This window comes from Pelodiscus sinensis, chromosome 19, assembly GCF_052426305.1.
Source record: "Pelodiscus sinensis isolate ZL-2025 chromosome 19, ASM5242630v1, whole genome shotgun sequence".
In the NCBI taxonomy this organism is placed as follows: Eukaryota; Metazoa; Chordata; order Testudines; family Trionychidae; genus Pelodiscus; species Pelodiscus sinensis.
Genome location: NC_143070.1, coordinates 19,926,576 through 19,946,536, shown reverse-complemented (window position 1 = coordinate 19,946,536; position 19,961 = coordinate 19,926,576). Strand labels below are relative to the sequence as shown.

General features: G+C 55.7%; 1 protein-coding gene and 1 pseudogene across 1 annotated transcript in view; both read left to right on the top strand.

Moving 5' to 3' along the window:
• Nucleotides 1-19,961, top strand: part of LOC102443998 (uncharacterized) — a 293,825-nt gene that overhangs the window by 216,174 nt on the left and 57,690 nt on the right.
• Nucleotides 1,107-9,793, top strand: LOC102456655 (zinc finger protein RFP-like; annotated as a pseudogene).

The window sequence follows — 19,961 nt, the reverse complement described above, 5'->3', positions numbered from 1 at the left end:
TCCTGGCAGGCAGAAGACCCATAGCTGGGGAGGGCCCCAGGTGGGGCAGCAGGGCACAGAGGTTCGCCAGTGACATGGTGTACCTCAATGAGACACTCGCCCCAGCAGGAGTGCCATATGGGGGACTGGAACTCCAGCACTCCCAGGACTGGTGACTCATGGTGGGCTGAATAGTTTATTCATCAACAGGTTTGGGTTGCAAACCACCAGGCCCCTTGGTTAATCCACAACAAGGTTAATCCATGGCTGGCCATGTCCCAGGGTGAGCCCACCCTCCCTGCGGCCTGTAGGGAGGAATTCTGGGCCTTCTCTGAGGAGGGGGCCCAGCAGCAAGGGGGGTGCTCCAGGCACATTGGAAGCAGTGGGCTTTGCTGCTTGTACCATGGCCATGGCGATCATCTTGGCTGCTACTCTCTGGTCTCCCTGTTTGCGGAGCCAACCCATATAAAGCTCCACGGCCTTACAGACTTCCACACAACCCTCAGGATGCTGGGCTGGTACACATCCCTGGATCTTCCTGTTAGCGGCTTAAGCTAAGGAAGGCTGCACCTGTCAGGAGCTGCCTCATGCTAAGAGGCGACTGAGCAAACAGCCCCAGGCTCCCGTCCAGTCAAGCTCAACTCATCCCAAACCTTTGGGCAAATGCCCTTTTTGAGGGTCTCCCTGAGGATGACGTGTCACTCTGCTCCCGGATCCTTCCTCCCTGCATTTGCCTGCCACACGCTGCCCTTCCTCCCAGCCTGGGAGTCCTTAACATCAGAGTGGTGGGTCCTCAGTACGGTGATGCATGGTTACACCCTGCAACAAACCTGGGGTGGGCAATAATTTTTGATGGGGGCATCCACTCCAAGATTTTGGTCAGGGGCTGCACTTTTTTATGAAGAGGGCTGGAGGATGGGATGGAGGTTGGGTGCAGAAGGGAGCTCAGGGCAGAAGACTAGGGTGCAGGAGGGAGGGTGGGGTCTGGGCAGGAGTTTGGGTGAAGAAGGGTTGTGAACTGGGACAGGTGCTTGCTGTGGGTCTGAGCAAAGACTTCCTCTCCATTGCCGGCTTCCTCTCTTGGGCGGGGTCTGGTGTATGTGTTCCTCTTGATCCCTCTCATCATCATGGTCCAGCTGAAGATCCAGCTGGACCAGATGCAGCTCATCCTGATGGCCCTGGTGTGTCTGAGCCTTGATTGGCACAGGCTGCTGATGAGTCCGGCGTCTCCCTCCATGGCCTCTCCTGCAATGTGCAGACCTGTTCTCATGACCACGATTTCCAATTGCACCATGGGCTGGTGTCACTCCACCTCATGGTGCAGCTGCTGCTTCGCTGCCTCTGTAGAAACAGCCTGTTTGGAAGGGTGAAGCAAGTTCCTCTAGGGAGTCCAAATCCTGTGACCAGGCAGGCAGGCCTGGCAATCTGGGCCCAGTTTTGCAACAGGGCTGCAGAGAAGGCGCCTCCCCTTCTCGGGCTTCCTTTACAGACCCTGCTGGATTGTCGGCTTCATCACAAACATCCAGGCCTGGTTCATGCCTCCATTAACATGCACTTTGTTGCATTGATTCATTCTCCTTCTTGGGGGTAGAAGAGAGAAGGCTTAACCCCCCCCCCCCATAGTCCCCAATGATTGTGAAACAAATTCTATTCCCCTTTGCACCCAACAAAAGCAGTGTACTGCAGAGGAATGTGATTCGTCCTGTCATTAATGACCATCAGAGCCAGGAGCCCATTTGGGGACCGATGTCTCCCAGCTGCTAAGGCCAGGCTGCCCAGCCCAACAGGCTGTTTTACTGCCACAGGTGGGGTGGAGAATGGGGGTGAGGGGAGCCACTCCAGGGGGCTACTCTTAGCTTCACTTCCCTCTTCCCCTGGGCAGGACCCAGAGTGGCCACATGCCTATTCCAGCCCCTCATGTTCCCTTCCTGTCTGGCCCCACAAGCTCAGGGCCAGTAGCCCCAGGGACTGCGTGGGCATGTGGCCGCTCTGTGCCAGCAACAAAACGTGGCTGGGTTTGCCCGTCCCAACTGCTGCCCCCCTCCACCAACCCAGCCCCCCCCCCTGCTGTTCCCCAACTGCCTTTGGACCTTCTAGCTCAGGGCTCCTTACACTTTTTCATTTTTTTAAAATGAGGATTTTTTGTTAAGCCAAAAGAGATATGATGAGCCACGTGTGGATCCGCCCGCTCCCCGCCGCGCTGCGAACTGGCTGCGGGTCCCTCACGGACCCACCCGGGCAGAGAGGATCGCGCGGGGGCAAAGGAACGTGCTGCGTCTGCAAAGGGAACTTGTACCCCCCCCAACTTCCCCCGCTCCGGCCCCGCCCTCTCAGCCACATGACCCCCCCCAGCCTGAGCCCCGGCAGCGCCTCAGTGCAAGCCCCGCCTCCTCAGTCAACTGCGGTCTGCCCCCTCATCCCTCAGCTCCCACCCTGCCCCCCACAGCGACCTGGCAGCAGAGCCTGCACGTGAGTCTCCCTCACCTGGGCCCAGCCCCTGTTGGAACGTCATCCGTGACGTTACTTGCCCTGCCCCTTGCTCTCACGCCCTGGTGACGCAGGGATTCCCCTGCCGCCGGGAGTGACCGGGCGGCCCCAGAAACGCTGAGAGCGGGGGGAAGAATTCAGGACGGGGTCGGGGTCCAGGAACCAATCAGAGCAGCCGCGCACCATGGGACTACAGTCTGCCCCATGGGGTAGCCACTGGGCTTAGCATGGCCGGGGCAGGGACGCCCTCCCCGGTCCCGCCCAGCCCAGCCCCGTGGCACCATCCCAGGGGGCTCTATCCATAGCTAGTAATGGGGAGATGCAGGAAGGCAAAGTGCGAGCTCTGGGGCCGAGGGAATAGCCCCCCCTTTGGTCTGATGTGGGGGGGCACCCAAAGCGGGGTCACAGCCCGTGTCAGGAGGAGGCGGGGGGGCAGAGTGACTCTGATAACTGAGGGGGGCAAGGCTGGAGGGACGGGAAAAGGGCAAACTGAGGGGGGGTCAGATCACAATGGGGTACATCACTGGGAAGTGTCCCCCCCCCCGACCTAGGCAGCAGGGAGCCCTGGGGTGCCCCATAATCACAGGGGTGGGGGGTGGAGTCAGAAGGTTTCAGGGCAGTTGGAGGGGAACAGCGGTGGGGTTAGACGGGGGAAAGCAGCTGGGAAGGGCAAATTGGAGCTGAGTCTTGGTGGGGAAATTGACTCTGCCCTTCCCCTCCTGTGGCCCAGCCACACCTGGTCACTGACACAGAGCGGCCACTTGCCGTGTCTGAGCGCTGGGGGCAGCGACTCCCTGTGGCCCACTGTCCTGAGCTTGAGGGGCCCGAGGGGAGGGGAACGGGAGGGGCTGGAGCAGGCATCTGTGGCCACTCCGGGTCCTGCCTAGGGAAACAAGGCAACAAAGCAGAGAGCAGCCCCCTGGAGTGGTGGTGCCCTTATCATGCCCATTCTCCAACCTACCTGGGGAAGTAAAACAGCTTGTTGGGGGGGGGGGGGGCAGTCCTGCCTTAGCAGCTGGGAGACACTGGTCCCCAAATGGGTCCTGGCTCTGATGATCATTGATGATGGGGTGAGTCACATGCCTCAGCAACACCCTGCTTTTTTTGGGTACAAAAGGGAACAGAATTTGATGGTGAAACATGAAGGATAAATGGGGGGAGGGGTTTAATCCATCTACCCTTTAGCTCTTCCTCCTCCCCCCCCCCCCCAACAAAGAGCATGATTCAGGGCAACAGCTCCCTTCCAGAAAGGGGATGATGCTGCAATTAAAAGCTGTGAGGAAACCCCCAAACCTGAGAGGATTTTTGCTCAGTAAATGACAATGGCCGTGGGACCAGCCTGTTGATGACACTGAGCAAAACCCCAGTGTATCCGCCAGACAGTTAACACACCCAAGCAAAGCAGAAGCAAACTATCTGCATAGACACCACAGGGCTCCTCCCCAGTCCCCGCTCACTGTAAGGGACACAGTCCTTCAGCTCCTGCCTACACCTATAAACGGGAGCAACGCTGGCTTCTGGGTGCCTTAAGAAACCCTTGGCCCTGTAGCATCTGAGAGACTAGCAAAAAGTCTGGAGAGTGTCATGAGCTTTCTTGGCACAACCCACTGCCTCAGATGACAAACATGGAGCAGTGGGTGGTGCCCATGAAAACTTGATGTTTAAGTTTCTTTTAGTTACAGACTAACATGGCTCCCTCTGAGACTTTTAAACAGGCAAGGCTGGGAGCTTCCAGGACGAGGCAACGTGTCCTATCTACCTGGAGTATTTCACAGACCTCGTGACCATCAAGTGTGGACACAACTTCTGTCAGGCCTGCCTCAGCCGGTGCTGGGGGGAGTAGGAGCCCAACTTCTCCTGCCCCCAGTGCAGAGAGACCGTCCTGCAGAGACACCTGCGGCCCAGCTACCAGCTGGGGAACCTGGTGGACCTGGTGAAACGCCTGCGGCTCCCAGTAGGGCCAGTGCCCGAGGGGCAGCCAGGGTGTGAGAAGCACCAGGAGGCCCTGAAACTCTTCTGCCAGGAGGATCAGGCCCCCATCTGTGTGGTGTGTGACAGGTCCCGGGAGCACCGTGCACACACGGTGGTGCCCATCGAGGAGGCTGCCCAGGAGTACAAGGTAGGGACCAGGCTCTGTAGGGTGGGGAGTTACAGGGGCAGTTTCTCTGCAGTGCAGAGCCCCCTGCATATGTCTGCCCTGCCCTGTATAGAGCCAGGGGCCTGCCTGAGAGCAGGTCCCAGCCACATGGGTGCTGGGCCAGGCCCAGCAGCGCTGCTGGGGAGTTACCGTGGGCTGGAGAGGGGGGACCTGCTTCCCCAGCCTCACTGCTTCGTGGTGCTGTTCTCCCTGGGCAGGAGCCAGTGGCCCCAAGCAGCCCCCAGAGCCGCTGTCTGTGTTTGCAGGAGCAAATCCTGAGCCGCCTGCAGCATCTTCGGGAGGAGAGAGACGCGCTCCGGGGCCTGGAATCCAACTGGGCCAAGGAGAGCGAGAGGCTCCTGGTTGGTGCCCAGCCCTGCCCAGCCACTTTGCACAGGAGGAGGGGGTCAGGCTCCTGGGGGTCATGGCATTAGTTTCCACTGGTGTCTGTGGGTTCATCCCTGCCTGTCTGGGAGCAGCCTCTGGCTCTGCCTCTCTACTGCAGAGGGCAGGAACGAGGCCTGTCAAACTGCTATGTGCCCAGATGTGGCCGGATCAGACTGAGGAGAGATTTGAGCTGACCCCCAGGTGTGAGTATCCAACACCCCAGGGATGCCAGCGGCTGGTTTCGGCACCATTTCCCAAGGCCTGGGCTGCACCTCATTTTTTTGGTAAAGTGACAGGGGTTGGGGTGATTTTTGGTGATACTTTTGCCCTGGGACTAGCCCTGGGACAGACCCAGCTGGCCTGGCAAAGACACGGAGTGAAACGCTCTGCAAAACTCGGACAAGGCCCTGCCACTTCCCATGGCCCCGCTCACCCGCGTCCCGGCCCCACCCACTCTGCGCCCCAAGAGGCAGACAGACGTGGAGCGACAGTTTGTGCACTGGGAGTGCGAGCGGCTGCAGCAGTTCCTGGCAGAGCGAGAGCACCTCCTGCTGGCCTGGCTGGGAGAGCTGGATGAGGAGATTGGGAGGAGGAGGGAGGAACATGCCGCCCACCTGGGCGAGGAGATTTCCCAGCTCAGCGCCCTGATCTCGGAGCTGGAGGAGAGGTGTTGGCAGCCGGCGCTGGAATTGCTGCAGGTGAGATGGGGTCAGACATGCCTGGAGACCAGTGTGGGGAGGAGATGCCCCTGAGTCACTGGGGGCTCACAGGGTAACTCAGGGCAGGGAGCAGGGCCCAGGGGCAGCTGCAGGGCCACGGCCCCAGGACTGCAGAGAGGCAGGAGTTTGGCCCATTGGGAAGGCTGGTAAAAAAGTGGGCCTGGCCCCCTGCAAAGCAGCTGGTGAAAAGGGCTTGGCTCCCCCAAGCACAGCCCTTCAGTGGGTCTCCCACCTGGGGGAGCAGCCTGTGGGGCAGGGGAGCAGTGTGACCCCTCTGGGGCAGGGACTGGGCTGGGCCAGTGACTCTCTGCTCTGTCTTCCTCTCTAGGGCGTGAGAAGCGCTGAGAGCAGGTACGTCCAGGCTCAATCTGCCCTCCACCCCCGTCATGCTGGGAGCAGGCTCAGAGCACGGTCTGTGAATCCAGCCACAGCCCCCCACCATGGGCCTGTCTCACCCTCTGAACCCTGCCCCCTCTGTACCCACCGCCCGGGGTGCCACTGCCATTGTGGGGGTGTGAGGCACCCTGGGAGGGGACTGCCCCACAGCTCTGGGCTGGGGAACCCTCCCTGGGGGCTGGGCTGACTCAGGGGAATATTAATAGGACAGAGGCCGGTCACCCCAAGGGCCCAGCTGGGACCTGCCCCCAGCTTTGGCATAGCTCATGGGGGGAGCTGTGGGGAAAGAGCTGAATGTCCCAGGCCAGGCCTTGCGGAGAGTGTCCCCATCCCAGAGCCCCCAGGGGCTGAGCGGAGAAGCTGAGGAGCAGCTGGGTCTGGAGAACGGGCCCCTCTCTCAGCCTGGGAGCGGCCCAGCCAGGCATCTTTGGGGCACATGGGCTGGGCCAGGTGTGCGGGAGCTGGGCCTGGTGCTGCATGGGCTATTTTCCCTCTGGCTGGAGAGAGGCCCCAGGCCAGGCACGGCAGGAAAAACTCCCTGGGAAGCCAAGGTCAGGGTCCTGTGAGCTCTGCCTGTGGCCCAGCCCTCACCTGTTCCCCTGTCTGGCTTGGGGGGGGGGCTGAGGTGGGAGACCAATACCACCCTCGTGTCTCTGCAGGGGCAAGGAGGCGACATCGCTGCATCTGGCGCTCAAGTGCCCGGAGCTGGAGCAGAGAATCTGGGACTTCCCAGGAGAGAACAGTCTCCAGAGGGCTGTGATGGGATTCCTGGGTACGGGGCGGTGCTGTTGGGGGTTCCTCTTTCACTGTATGGGTGTGTAGAAAGGCCCAGCTGGGACCCCAGGGACTGCTCCTGAGGGGCTGACGGGTTCCTGAGTCCAGAGGCTGCTCTGAGCAGAATGGCAGGATCCCAGCAGGACGTGGATGGTGGAGAACAGGCGCAGGGAGTGAAGGTGCCTCCCCTGCTGCCCTGGTCCCTGTGGCCACCCCCTCCTGCTGCCAAGCAGAGGGTCCCCCAGCCCAGCCTGCACGGGCCGAGGGGCAAGGGGAGCTTTCCAGGGAACCCTGAGAGCTGGTTGCCGTGAGAGACTTTGTCACAGACTCAGGGCCCGAGTCCCAGCTCCCTGGATGTTCGTGGAGCCTCCCTGACTGACACCAGCCACACGCCTGGGCCTGGTGTCTGAACCCCTTGGGCCAGACGCTCAGAGCTAGACAGGTGCCTGGCGGGAGTTTCAGAAGCCCAGAACAGCTTGGGCCCCTAACTCCCACTGGTGCCCATAGGAGTTGGGTACCTCCCCTGTGTGGGTGCACGTGAAATCCCAGGGGCCTCTTTGCATGGCTGGGAGGGGGGAAATGCCTGAGAGAAGCTGGCTCCCGGGCCTTACTCCCCAGGGCCCTCTGGCAGTGTGGGGCAGAGCTGGGCCGTGATCCCTGGGCACTGCCCCCGCCAGTGACGGGTTTTTCTCTTCCCTTTCAGGGGCGCTGACTGCGGAGAGAGGTGAGGATCCTGGGGCGCTGCCCTAGGTCCGGGCACCACAGCAGGTGGGAGCCTGTTCCTCCGCCCAGAGCGGCCCCTGGGCTGAGCAGGTGCGAGGGGATCAGCGCAGGGGGGAGCCCAGCTGGGGAGCGTGGGACAGAGCAGCCAAGAGGAGTCGGAGGCGGTGGGACCCTGCTCTGTGGGGAACTGGGATAGAGGGAGGGGCTATGACGTTCCTGCTCTGAGGGCTCTGCGGTGGGAATTCTCACCTCTCTCTCTGCTTGTTCCAGGACTCAGGCGAGCCCGAGTATTTGCAGGTAACTGGCCTCACTCTGGTGTCAGTGACTTCAGCTCCTGCCCTGGGGTGAGACTGACTCCCTGCACTCCGCCCCTCCCCCAGTGCTCTGCCAGTGCCCCAGGCCTGGGAGATGGCCCGGCCCCTGGGGGAGGGGGAGCAATAACACCAGACCCTTGGGCCCACCCTGTTCAGGGACCCCACAGACAGGGGGTGGGAGTGGCATCATGATCCCAGCCTTGCCCTGGGGATGTGAGTCCCTGTCCTCCCTGAACCTGTCCCCTCTGTCCTTTGGAACGTCCTGTGTTCTATCACCTCTGCCCTTTGGTTCCCACTCTTGTCCTCACTACCCCTCTGCCCTCCTGGTTCCTGCTCCTCTCTTTAGCCCCCTCTCCTTCCTGGTGCCTGCTTGTCCATTTGTCCCCTAATGTCTTCTTCCTCTTTCCTTCTGCTCCCTCTAGTGCTCGCCCTTCTCCCATGTTCCTGGCACCTGCCCATTCTCTACTCTTTGTCCTGCCCCCTCTTCCCCTTCCTGTCTCCACTCCCCTTCCATTGTTCCTCTGGGTCTCCTCCTCACCTGCCCCCCATCTATCTTTCCCCTCCTTATGGCAGCTGCCCCTGCCTCTCTTTATGTTGTATCAACTCCTGACACAATTAATGGGGAGGCAGGTTAATTTCCCTTTGGTCTGAGGGACCAGCTCCTGCCCTCAGCCCTGACTCTGTGACTCTTTCCTTAGTGGATGTGACTCTGGATCCAGACACGGCCCATCCCAAACTCATCCTGTCTGAGGATCAGAAACGTGTGAGATGTGGAGACACGCGCCACGTTGTGCCTGACACTCCTGGGAGATTTGATCCTTGTGCTTGTGTCCTGGGTGCTGAGGGGTACGCGGGCGGGAGGCATTACTGGGAGGTGGAGGTGGGAGACAAGCCTAGATGGACTCTGGGGGTTTGCAGGGAATCTGTGAACAGGAAGGAGTCGGTCACACTATCACCTGAAGATGGACACTGGGCTGTGTGGCTGAGGAACGGGGAATATGAGGCCCTCACCTGCCCATTCACCCCCCTCCCCGTGAGCGCCAGGCCCAGCCGGGTGGGGATTTTCCTGGACTACGAGGCGGGCGAGGTCTTGTTTTACAATGCGACTGACAAGTCCTATCTCTTCACCTTCACCGACAGCTTCTCCGGGACGCTCCGCCCTTATTTCTATCCTGGTCATAATGCTCAGGGTAGAAACGCAGCTCCCCTGACAATCTCCCCAGTCCTAGGTGAGGCTGAAGGGATTCTCTGTCCCTGACAGTGACTCCCATGGCAGAGCCTTTCTGCTGACCAGATCTCAGACCTGTTCTCATAGGGATGATCTGAAAGGCATCTGCAATGGATTGTCACTCCTACAGTGTAGTCTGTGAGCTGGGGGAACTGCTACAACCCCTCTAATGCCCAGCTGGCTGGCCCTACTTGCAGTGCTTCTTTGGAGATGGTCAGCCTCACCTGGCCATTATAACCCACAGGCTTCAGAGGGGGAGCCGAGTTAGTCTGTAACAGGAAAAACTTAAAAAACAACAAATAGTCTTGCAGCCCCTTAGAGACTAACCAAACATGTAGATGGGATCATGTGCTTTCATGAGAAGTGGGCTGTGCCTACAAAAGCTCATGATCCCATCTGCATGTTTGGTTAGTCTCTAAGGTGCTACGAGACTATTAGTTGTTTCCTGAGTTACCTAAGTGCTTTACTTACGGAGCTTTGGCCAAGCCCTATGATACAACTGGATTTGCTCTGATCCCACAGACAGAGACAGACAGGTAATGCCAGTGTTTGGCTTCCTTGGCTGTATCTACACTGCACATTGTTGTGCGATAAGATGTGCAAATGAGGTGTGGGAATAAATATTGCCACACCTCATTTGCATACCTAATGAGCCATCATTTTTGCAGCACAGGCTTTTGTGCAAGAAGGAGCTGTCTGCACTGCTCCTTCTTGCACAAAAAACCCCTGGGCTACGTCTACACTGGCCCCTTTTCCGGAAGGGGCATGTAAATTTCACCAGTCGTCGTAGGGAAATCCGCGGGGGATTTAAATATCCCGCGCGGCATTTAAATAAAAATGTCCGCCGCTTTTTTCCGGCTTTTAAAAAAGCCGGAAAAGAGCGTCTACACTGGCCCCGATCCTCCGGAAAAAGTGCCCTTTTCCGGAGGGTCTTATTCCTACTTTGAAGTAGGACTAAGACCCTCCGGAAAAGGGCACTTTTTCCGGAGGATCGGGGCCAGTGTAGACGCTCTTTTCCGGCTTTTTTAAAAGCCGGAAAAAAGCGGCGGACATTTTTATTTAAATGCCGCGCGGGATATTTAAATCCCCCGGGGATTTCCCTACGACGACTGGTGAAATTTACATGCCCCTTCCGGAAAAGGGGCCAGTGTAGACGTAGCCCTTTTGTGCAGACCTGTTCTGCCACTTATTTTCAGGAACCTGCGTACCACTTGGCAGGACAATCCAGTTCAGACCATTCTCTGAGTGGCCAGTGCCTGAGGGGATCCAACATGGATCCCTAGGTCACAGGCACCATTTAGTGGCCCCAGTTATTGACCCTAAACACCATCATAACACAACGGCTACGTCTACACTGCAGCCTTCTTGTGTAATAACTGTTTTGCACAAGCATTCTTCTGCAAAAGGTCTTCCACAAGAGCACTGCCATGTGCTTTTTGTGCAAGAGATGTGCTTTTGTGCAAGAGCATTCATGGCAGTGTGGATGCTCTCTTGTGCAAGAAAACTCTGATGGGCATTTTAGCTATATGGGTTTCTTGCACAAGAAATTCATGTTGCCTGTCTACACTGTCCTCTGGTGGAAGAGCTCGTGTGCAAGAGGGTTTATTCTTTGTGGGGAAAGGAATAACTCTTCTGGAAGAAGCCCTGTTTTCCAACGCTGTATTGTAAATTTACTTGTGCAAGAACCCTCGTGCAGTGCTCTGCACATTTTTGTGCAATAACAGTTGTTCTTGTGCAAAAAGCCTGCAGTGTAGATGTAGCCTAAGGATTTGTATTCATTTAAAGAGTTCACATACAATGGAAATCCTGGAAAGGTGAATGTCCTCATTAAGTAGGCACTCTCACAGGGGGCACTTGATCTGCAGTCAAACACTTTACTACTGAGCTACACCCCCATGTGAGAGTGGTATCTGCAGCCAGTATTGAGAAGTGTGTAGAAAACAAGAGGCTTTTGTAGAACATACGTCTCGGGTGGGATGGACCCTCACTGACCCCAGATTGTGACTGGTCCTAACAAGCAGTTTGTTATGAAAGCAGCAGAGCTGGGGCAGGACAGAGGTTATGTCCACACAGAAAAGTTCTTTTGGAACAATGGCCATTATTCCAAATAAAAATGTGAGCATCTACACAGCAATTCTGTTATTTTGAAATAACGAACAGCATATTCCGACTTCTCTAAACCTCATTGTACGAAGAATAAGGCCTATTCTAAAATAGCTATTTCAAAATGAGACCTGTGTAGATGCTCCACTTCTGATATTTCGAAATCCCCAGGGCCATTCTAAGTTATTCTACCTGGGGCTCTAAATCAGGGTAGCATGTCTACATTAAGGAAACCCTCCTCGGACTCATTTTGAAGGTTCCCTGCAGTGTACACATGCTATTTTGAAATAAGCTGTTCCAGAATAGCTTATTCCAAAATAAATGTGCCATGTAGATGTAGCCAGAGAGTCCTGAGAGATGAAGACACTTGGGGGAAGCCAGGAGTGCAGAGGTCAGTCTGAGACCTGAGTGTCCCAGATGTCTATTACAGCCTAGGTCACATGGTGTAAGGGGCCATACTTGGGACTCTGAATCCTACAAGCTGAGTTCAAATCTCAGTGGGACCTGCAGCAGTTGGGGTGGTTGTTGAGAGGTCATTGTGCTCCAGGCCTTTTGGCTTCCTTGTCCTGAGGTTCACTAAGGGCAGTTTTGCTTGTCTGAGGCCCAATAGAGCTTCGTCACCAGACTGAGCAGGCTTGTGCTCAGGTGCCTGATGCCATCACAGCTGCAGGGCAGGTCGCCCATCTGACTCCTGAGCTCAGCCCATGCTGGAGGCAGGCAGAGAGTGTGAGCAGAACAGAGGAGGGGAGGGAAGATTTGTATATTTTGGGAAGGGTCCTGGGTACTGGCTCCCAGCCACATGCCTTGGAGCAAAGACCAATGGCCCCTGCACAATGTATATTGTGGGAATAAGAATTGGGGCAGCAGGAAAGGGGCCGGCCCCATAGCAGCAATGAACAGGTGGGAGAAGATGGGAGTGAATCCTGCTACCTCTCATGTGCAAAGGGAGCACTAATACACTTGCAACTCATCTCTAGTGCTCTGGCCTCCACCAGCCCCGTGCCCCACTAGGGTAGGTTTTTTCAGAGACCAGGAAGGAAGAGGGAGGAGTCTCTGGATGCGCGGAGCCCCCTGGCTCTGCCTGTGAAAAGGAGGAGCGAGGGCACAGCAAAAACTTTAGTCCACTTTGTGCTTCTTGACTTTTTCAATCTAAGGACTTTTAAGAAACATTTTAAATATCTCTTCCAGTGGCGCAATGGGTCAGCGCACAGTATTTATATAACAGTACTTGTAGGAGACATACTGAGGTTGTGAATTCAAACCTCACCTAGAGCACTCACTTTTAGTCCCTGCTGGGTTGTCCCCTTGCAGTGGTTCCCAGACTTTTCAACATCACGCACCTGTTTTTTGATTTTTGAAAAACCCTCATGCCCCCCTCCAAAATAGCAGCAAAACTTGTTGAGCAAAAAAGAAAAAAGTTTAATGGGGGGAGGGCTGGGTCACCTCCTCCGCCCCCCCCTCCCAGAATTTCTTCACACCCTCCGCCTCGGGCCGGCCCCAGAGCTCAGGGCCTGGGAGTCTGGTCAGCAAGTGAGACTCGCCCGTCAGTCCAAGCTGCTTTCTGTCCCGGCTGCTGTTCCTGCCTGTCCCATGCCAGCGCCACACGCAGGCCAGTGGGGCAGGATGAGGGTGTGTAAGTGGGGCCCTGCTCTCAGTCTGTCCCTCAAAGGCCCTGTGGGCTGCTTGAGAGGCTGAGCCCAGCTGCCCAGACCTGGTGCAGGGATGGAACATGGGGCACATTCTCCCTGTGAGCTTATGCGGGGTCAGGAAGGAACAACACGGGTCCAGCTGAAGGTTTTGTGCTGGGGCTGGAGGCTTAAGCCCGAGCTGTTGGCCTCAGTGGGACTTGCTCCTTCCCCCACTCCTGCCCTGCTGCCTCCTTTGGCCAGCAGCACACAGGGGGCAGCCGGGAGAGCCGGCACCAAGGGCAGAAGAGGCCAAGGCACAAGCCTCTCAGAGCTTGCCCAGGCTCACGCCAAGGGGCTTTCTGTGGTGCCAGGTGGGGAAGGGATGCCAGGCCCAGGCCAGTGCGAGAAGGCTCAGCCCTGCCAGGGCAGTAAGGGGAGCTGCAGAGAGCGAGATGCGGCGTTTCTGCCTGGTTTCACTCAAGGGTCCTTCTGTGTGTGAAACACCTGTGACACCCCTGTGCTGCTGGGTTCCTCTGCCCCTCCCCTGGGAGGCCATCCCATTGGGGGGCTCTTGCCCTGGCACTCAGGGAAGGGCCAAGTTGGGTGAAGCAGCCTGCCCCAGGTACATTTCAGCTGGCAGAGCGGAGGCCTGTAGCGGGTGCTTGACAAGTGTCCTTAGGTTGCTGATTTGACTCCAGCTGAAAGGAGAGATTCTTTCCCCTCCCCTGGCTGCAGGCCTGGCCTTAGGACCAGGCGGCTGCCTTGGGTCTGTCCCTTTGGGGCCTGGTGCTACAATTGACAAAAAGCTTTTGGGTACCAGCTGCCAATCAAATGGCTTGGGCTGCACAGGCCTTGAGTCATGGCAAGAGCTGGAAGGGAATGGGGAACAGCTGCCAGGGCTGGCCTGAGCCATTTTGGTGCCACAGGCCTGGGTGCATGGCACCGCCCCCAGGTGCAGGCCTTCCCCTGGGGTGCAGGGCTTCCCCTGGGGTGCAGGGCACATGCACTGCCTAGTCTGGCCTGGCCATTGCTGTTGGCTTTTGCGCCAGGCCATGCAGGGCCCTGCGGCCTTGGGGGGAAGGGCACTGCTGGTCGGTGCTGCGCGGATGGGGGAGGGGGCCAGCACTGTGGGAGCCGGGTGTGCAGCACCTGATGGCAGCTATAAGGGATGTGGTGTGCCCCTTACAGCTGCCATCAGGAGCCCCTCATCAGTTGGTGCCCCAGACAGCTGCCCAGCTCGCCCACCCCTCAGTCCGGCTGTGATGGCTGCACTTTGGAATGGGAAGGAGGTGTCTGGGAGCATTAAGTAGAACAGCTTTTTGGGTTGCTCTCAAAGAGGGCACCATGGCTTAGTTGGCTAAAGCATCTGCCTAATAAGTAAAAGATCTTGGGTTCAATTCCTAGTGGTGCCTTGTTGCCAGGCCAATGTGTCTCTTCTTTCCACCATCTCTCCCCCCCCCCCCTTCCCCACCTGTATCTGGAGTTGGTTTTAAGGTCATTTGAGCTTGGTGGTGCCCTCACAGTGGAAGTAGGCTGGTAGCAAACAGCAAGAACCCTCTGGCTTTGATTTAGCTGCTCTTCAGTCTGGGGGCAGAAGAAGGCTTTAGTTTAGACCTACTGAATAGCTACAGGCCTTCCAATAGAGCTATAGAAAAGCCATCTTGTTCCAGAGGACCTTTCCAATCCTGCAAGCACAGACAAAGCCAGGTAAATGCAAGTGCAAAAGGTTTTATTATTTTCCTTGTTTGGGGGGTTAGAAATCACATCTGAGCTGGTGAATTATTCTTATTTTGTGTAACTAAGGATTGCAGCCCAGGGATTTTTCCTGAGTCTATGTTACTTCACGGCTATCTACCACCTAGGCTATCTCCATACTGCATCTCTCTTCTGCAAAAGCTTATGCAAATGAAGCACAGATTAACATATTGCCATGCTCATTTGCATAATTATTGGGGGTCTGTTTTTACACAAGCCTTTTGTGCAAGAAGGAGCTATGTAGACTGGGGCTCTTCCTGCTTCCCCTGGCTCCAGCCTGGCCCTGGCCTCTTTCCAGTCAGCCCCATGGGGCCAGGTGGAAGCAGGGAGCCATTTCAGAGTCTGGTTGGGGGCAGCGACCTTTGCATGCCATGATGGGGGAGGGAAGAGTGTCACATGGCTTCTACTAGAGCTGGTATTGAAATAAAAACAAAAAATAAGCAGCTGGGATGGGGCAGCTGGAAGGAAGCCAGGAGAGCAGAGGCAGCCTGAGAGCTGAGAGTCATAGGTTTCCATCAAAAACAGCATCTGCTGATCCCATGGTGTAATAGGCAGCACTCAGGGCTCTGAACCCTATAATCTGAGTTCAACTCTCAGTGGGACCTTCCTGGGCTGGTTGCTACAAAACTCTCCTAATTCATGTGCTTTGGCTTCTTTTTCTCCGGGCTGGTGAAAAAATAAAATTTTGAGTTCCCTGCTGGGTGTCTAATGCCCCCTGGTGCTTGGTCTTGAGGCTGGGTCTGTGGAACCTGCCAGGCTGGCTAGAGATGCAGAGGGCTGAGTTTGTGTTTCTTGCAGCTTCCCCTGATGCCCTCACGTCTGGTCCCAGCAGCTGCCTGGGTCTGGCACTAAAGGGAGGGAGTCTCAGGACCAGGCCTCAGAGAATGTGTGTTCCTGGCTTCTGAGAAAGGTAAAGAAACCTGTTCTACTCCCAGGCTGTGTCTACACTGGCATGTTCTGGCGCAAAAGTGGCCGCTCTTGCGCAAAAACTTACTGCCTGTCTATACTAGCCCTGTGTTCTTGCACAAGTAAACTGACATTTTAATGCAGTGGTCCCCAACCTTTTAGGTTGTCGGGCGCCAGGGGGCATGGCCGTTTGCCCGCCGGGCGCCCAGGGGCGGGGTCCCCCCTTGCCGCGCACCCGGGGGCAGCCCCCCCCAGCTGCACGCCCGGGGGTGGGGCCCCCCAGCCGCGTGTCCCTGGGGGTGAGGCCCCCTCCAAGTGCCGCGTGCCCGGGGCCAGCGCTCCCCCCCCCGCCGAGTGCCGCGCGCCTGGGGCCGGCGCTCCCCCCCCGTCGAGTGCCGTGTGCCCGGGGCCGGCGCTCCTCCTCCCCCCCCCCCCCCGAGGGCCGCGCGCCTAGGGCCGGCGCTCCTCCTCCCCCCCCCCCCCGAGGGCCGCGCGCCCGGGGCCGGCGCTCCCCCCCGCCGCATACCCTGGGCCGGCGCTCCCCCCTGCCGAGTGCCACACGCCCGGCGCTCCCCCCGCCAAGCGTGCTCCCCCCGCAACGCCCGTGCGCCATGTGCCCGGGGCCAGGCCAGCCCCGAGCACCTGGCGGGCACATTGAAATGCCCCCGCGGGCGCCATGGCGCCCGCGGGCACCGTGTTGGGGACCACGGTTTTAATGTATAAAATCAGGGCTTCTTGCGCAAGAACTCTGACGCTCCCGCTCAGGAATAAGCCCTCTTGCACAAGAGCTCTTCCAGAAGAGGCCAGTGTAGACAGCCAACATGAATTTCTTGCGCAAGAAAGCCCTATGGTTAAAATGGCCATCAGAGCTTTCTTGTGCAAGAGAGCATCTACACTGGCATGGGTGCTCTTGTGCAAAAGCACATGCCAATGTAGACACTCTCTTGTGGAAGAGTTTTTGCAGAAGAACTCTTCCACAAAAGAGTTTTTGTGTGAGAACGTGCCAGTGTAAACATAGCCCCTGTGCTGACTCTAGGCTGAGGTAAATCGCCTCAACATACGTCGGTTGTGGAGCTATTGCCTTGGACGTAGGAACTGTCTGGGAGAGCGAGCAGCACAAGTGAGAGGTTGGACCAAGGTTCACTCAAGTGATTTGTTTTTTGTGGTCTGTCCCTCCTGTTTCCCTAGAGACTCTGGGACAAAACAGTCACATGAGAAGAACCCAACTTTCTTCCTTTTGCTGTGAAAGGGATGGATCTAGCTCAGGTTTCACTTAGGGGGTCCATCTGCACGTGAAGTACCTGTGACAACCCCTGTACTGCTGGGTTCTTCAGCCCCTCATCTGTGATGCTGTCCATTTGGGGGAGCACTTGCCCTGGCACTTGTAGAAGGACCAACCTGGACAAACCAATAACACCCATGCCCCCTTTGATAGTTCAGCTGGCAGAGCAGAGGACTGTAGTGTGTGCTTGGCAAGTATCCGTAGATTGCTGGTTTGATTCCAGCTCTTTTTCCCTCCAGCCCAAGTGATGAAGGTGGTTGCCTTAGGTCCATAAGCCCTGCACTGTAATTGACAAGAAGATTGTGGGTACTCACTGCCAATCATGTTTCTTGTGCTGCACAGGCCTTGAAACCCCCCACTTTTGGGCTTGGTCTACATAAGACCAGGAAGGTCAGACTGATCCTGCATGAAATCAGTTGGGCTACGTCTACACTGCATATTGTTGTGCAATCAGATATGCAATGAGGTGCAGGGATAAATATTGCCATGTCTCATTTGCATACCTAATGAACCACCATTTTTGCAGCCCGGGCTTTTGCACAAGCTCCTTCTTCCACAAAACTAATAAAAGAAAGTTCTTCTTCACACAGTGTGTAGTCAACCTATGGAATTCCTTTCCAGAGGAGGCTGTGAAGGCTAGGACTATAACAGAGTTTAAAGAGAAGCTAGATCATTTCATGGAGATTAGGTCCATAAAAGGATATTAGCCAGGGGATAGAAATGGTGTCCCTGGCCTCTGTTTGTCAAAGGCTGGAGAAGGATGGCAGGAGACAAATCGCTTGATCATTGTCTTTGGTCCACCCTTTCTGGGGTATCTGGTGCTGGCCACTGTCAGCAGACCATTTCCCTGCTCTTCGGGCCCTGCTAGAAAGGAAGGGCCCATGTCCCCCTCCTTCCAACCCAGGGGCTTACCCCTTCGCTAGCCCAGGCTAAGAGTACCCTGTTATTGGACTTGAGCCAAGAAGGCTGTGCACTTGCTAAGGACATTTCTCAGGGGACCTTAGCCCGGCAGGATGTGTTTGTTGATTTGAGCCCCTCACTGGGGAGCCCTGGCTGGAAGAAGGTGGGACTTGTGTTAATCAAGGACCCTACGCTCAGACTTTTGCTCAGGTGGTGATGCTTCTGTTAATTAAGGAGCTGTGTTTAGTTAATAAAAGTGCCTCTGCTGGACAACTGGAAACAGCCTGACCACATGATAGGGTATGCACATGCAGGGAATGTGTGAGAGACAGTCTCTGTATTGGTACAAAAAAAGTAAGTTCATGGGGCAGGAGTGAGGTTCAGGGAATTTGGATTGTGGGAAGGGATCTAGGGTTGGGGCAAAGAGTTGGAGAATAGAAGAGTGAGGGCTGGCTCTGGGGTGGGCCTGAGGTTGAGAGCCTCAGGGATGAAATAGAGGTTTTGTGTGTGGAGGGAAGGGCAGGATTCCCTCTAAGGTTGAGATCCACCCACCTCTAAAGCAGAGCCATTCAGTGACTATTGAACTGCTCCAGTGTGGGCTCTGTGGGAGACAGCGCTTGTTTTAGTGGCCCCAGAAAAGGGAAGGGTAAGAACCACAGTCAGGGCCTGCTCCAGCAGCCTGGCTGGAGCCAGAGCCATAGCTGTGTTGTGGGCAGCGTATGCTTTGGCAGACTTGGCCAGGGCTTGAGCCATAGTGGCATCACAGGCAGGGAGTGCTTCAGTGGCCCCAGCCCAGAGCCACATGGTGGTGGGGGTCACTCCAGTAGCTGCTCCAGCAGCCAAGGCCAAAGCCAGGGCCACATGGTGGTGAGGGACGGGTCTGCTCTAGCAACCGGGGCAGAGTGGTGAGGAGGTCTGGTTCCAATTTCCACTTCTCTAAAGAGCTCCATCTCGGGATCTCAAAATGTAAATCTGCAGGTTATCTGAGGGATAAAATAGGCGGCAAATGATTAGAGAAGTGTTCTGAGTCCTGTTCATATTTAAGAGCCTAAACCATCTCAAGGAGAACAATTCACTATGATTCCCTATAGTCTTGTCACTTGTGAAGGCATCAGTCACATCAATAGTATTGATTGTGCCAATGACTATTTTTCTCCTTGTGGAACTTATTTCTTTCAATCTCCCTCTCTCACACACACATTGTGTACAAGCAATTAAAACTTTCTTAATGGATGTTGATTATTTTCTATTGATGACTTATTAAAGGAACTTTTCTATGTTTCACAGGAGGCTAAAGCATGCAGATACTATAAGAAATCTAATTATTGATTATACATCCTATATACAGTGTAGTAATGTAGACTGAAGAAAAAGAGCTGGATGAAATTTTCTGGTGATATTCCTAAATTCACTTTCTGACTGTCATTAACTTGCAACTGCAGAATGAGCTTTAGAGTCAATGGTGAGGGATGATGCATTCATTTTTATGCTTTACAAATCACTACACTTTCACTGGATTAGACTGGGAGGAAAGTGGAGTGGCTGGGATGAAGGGCACACTACAGAAGTTACAGGCAAAGAGGGCACAATGGAGGATTAGTAGTAAAGAGTGCAGGTGCAGCAGATGGGGAACTCATGGATGCAGGAACAGTGGATCAAGGCTGGGTGGGAATGAAACCGGGTGCCAAGCCGGAAAGTTTTCAGGGTGCATGTGTGCAGGGTCATGCACATTGGTAATTACCTTTTGTTTCAGTATTTTTCTTCCATAACAATTTGAAGTGTGTGTGTGTGTGCGTGTATAAAATACATGCATGTGCAAAACTTCTCAGTAACTCGTGTGTGCCACAGTGACACACACCCGAACAAGTACACAGAATGTCACTTTGTGTGCACAAGAAAAAACTTGCTCTACTCCTGGATGGAAAATTTTACAAGGAATACTAGTTGAGGGCTTCAGGTGGGGGTGTGATCTCAAAGATGGAGGGAATTCTCATGAAGGCCACTGAAAGGCTACAATGAGGAGAGAAGTATCAGAGGGGTAGCCGTGTTAGTCTGAATCTGCAAAAGCGGCGAGGAGTCCAGTGGCACCTTATAGACTAACAGAAGTGTTGGAGCATAAGCTTTTGTGGGCAGACCCAGTAAGTCAGATGCATGTGATGAAATGGGTCTTTGCCCACGAAAGCTTATGCTCAGTCTAACACTTCTGTTAGTCTATAAAGTGTCACAAAGACCCATTTCATCAC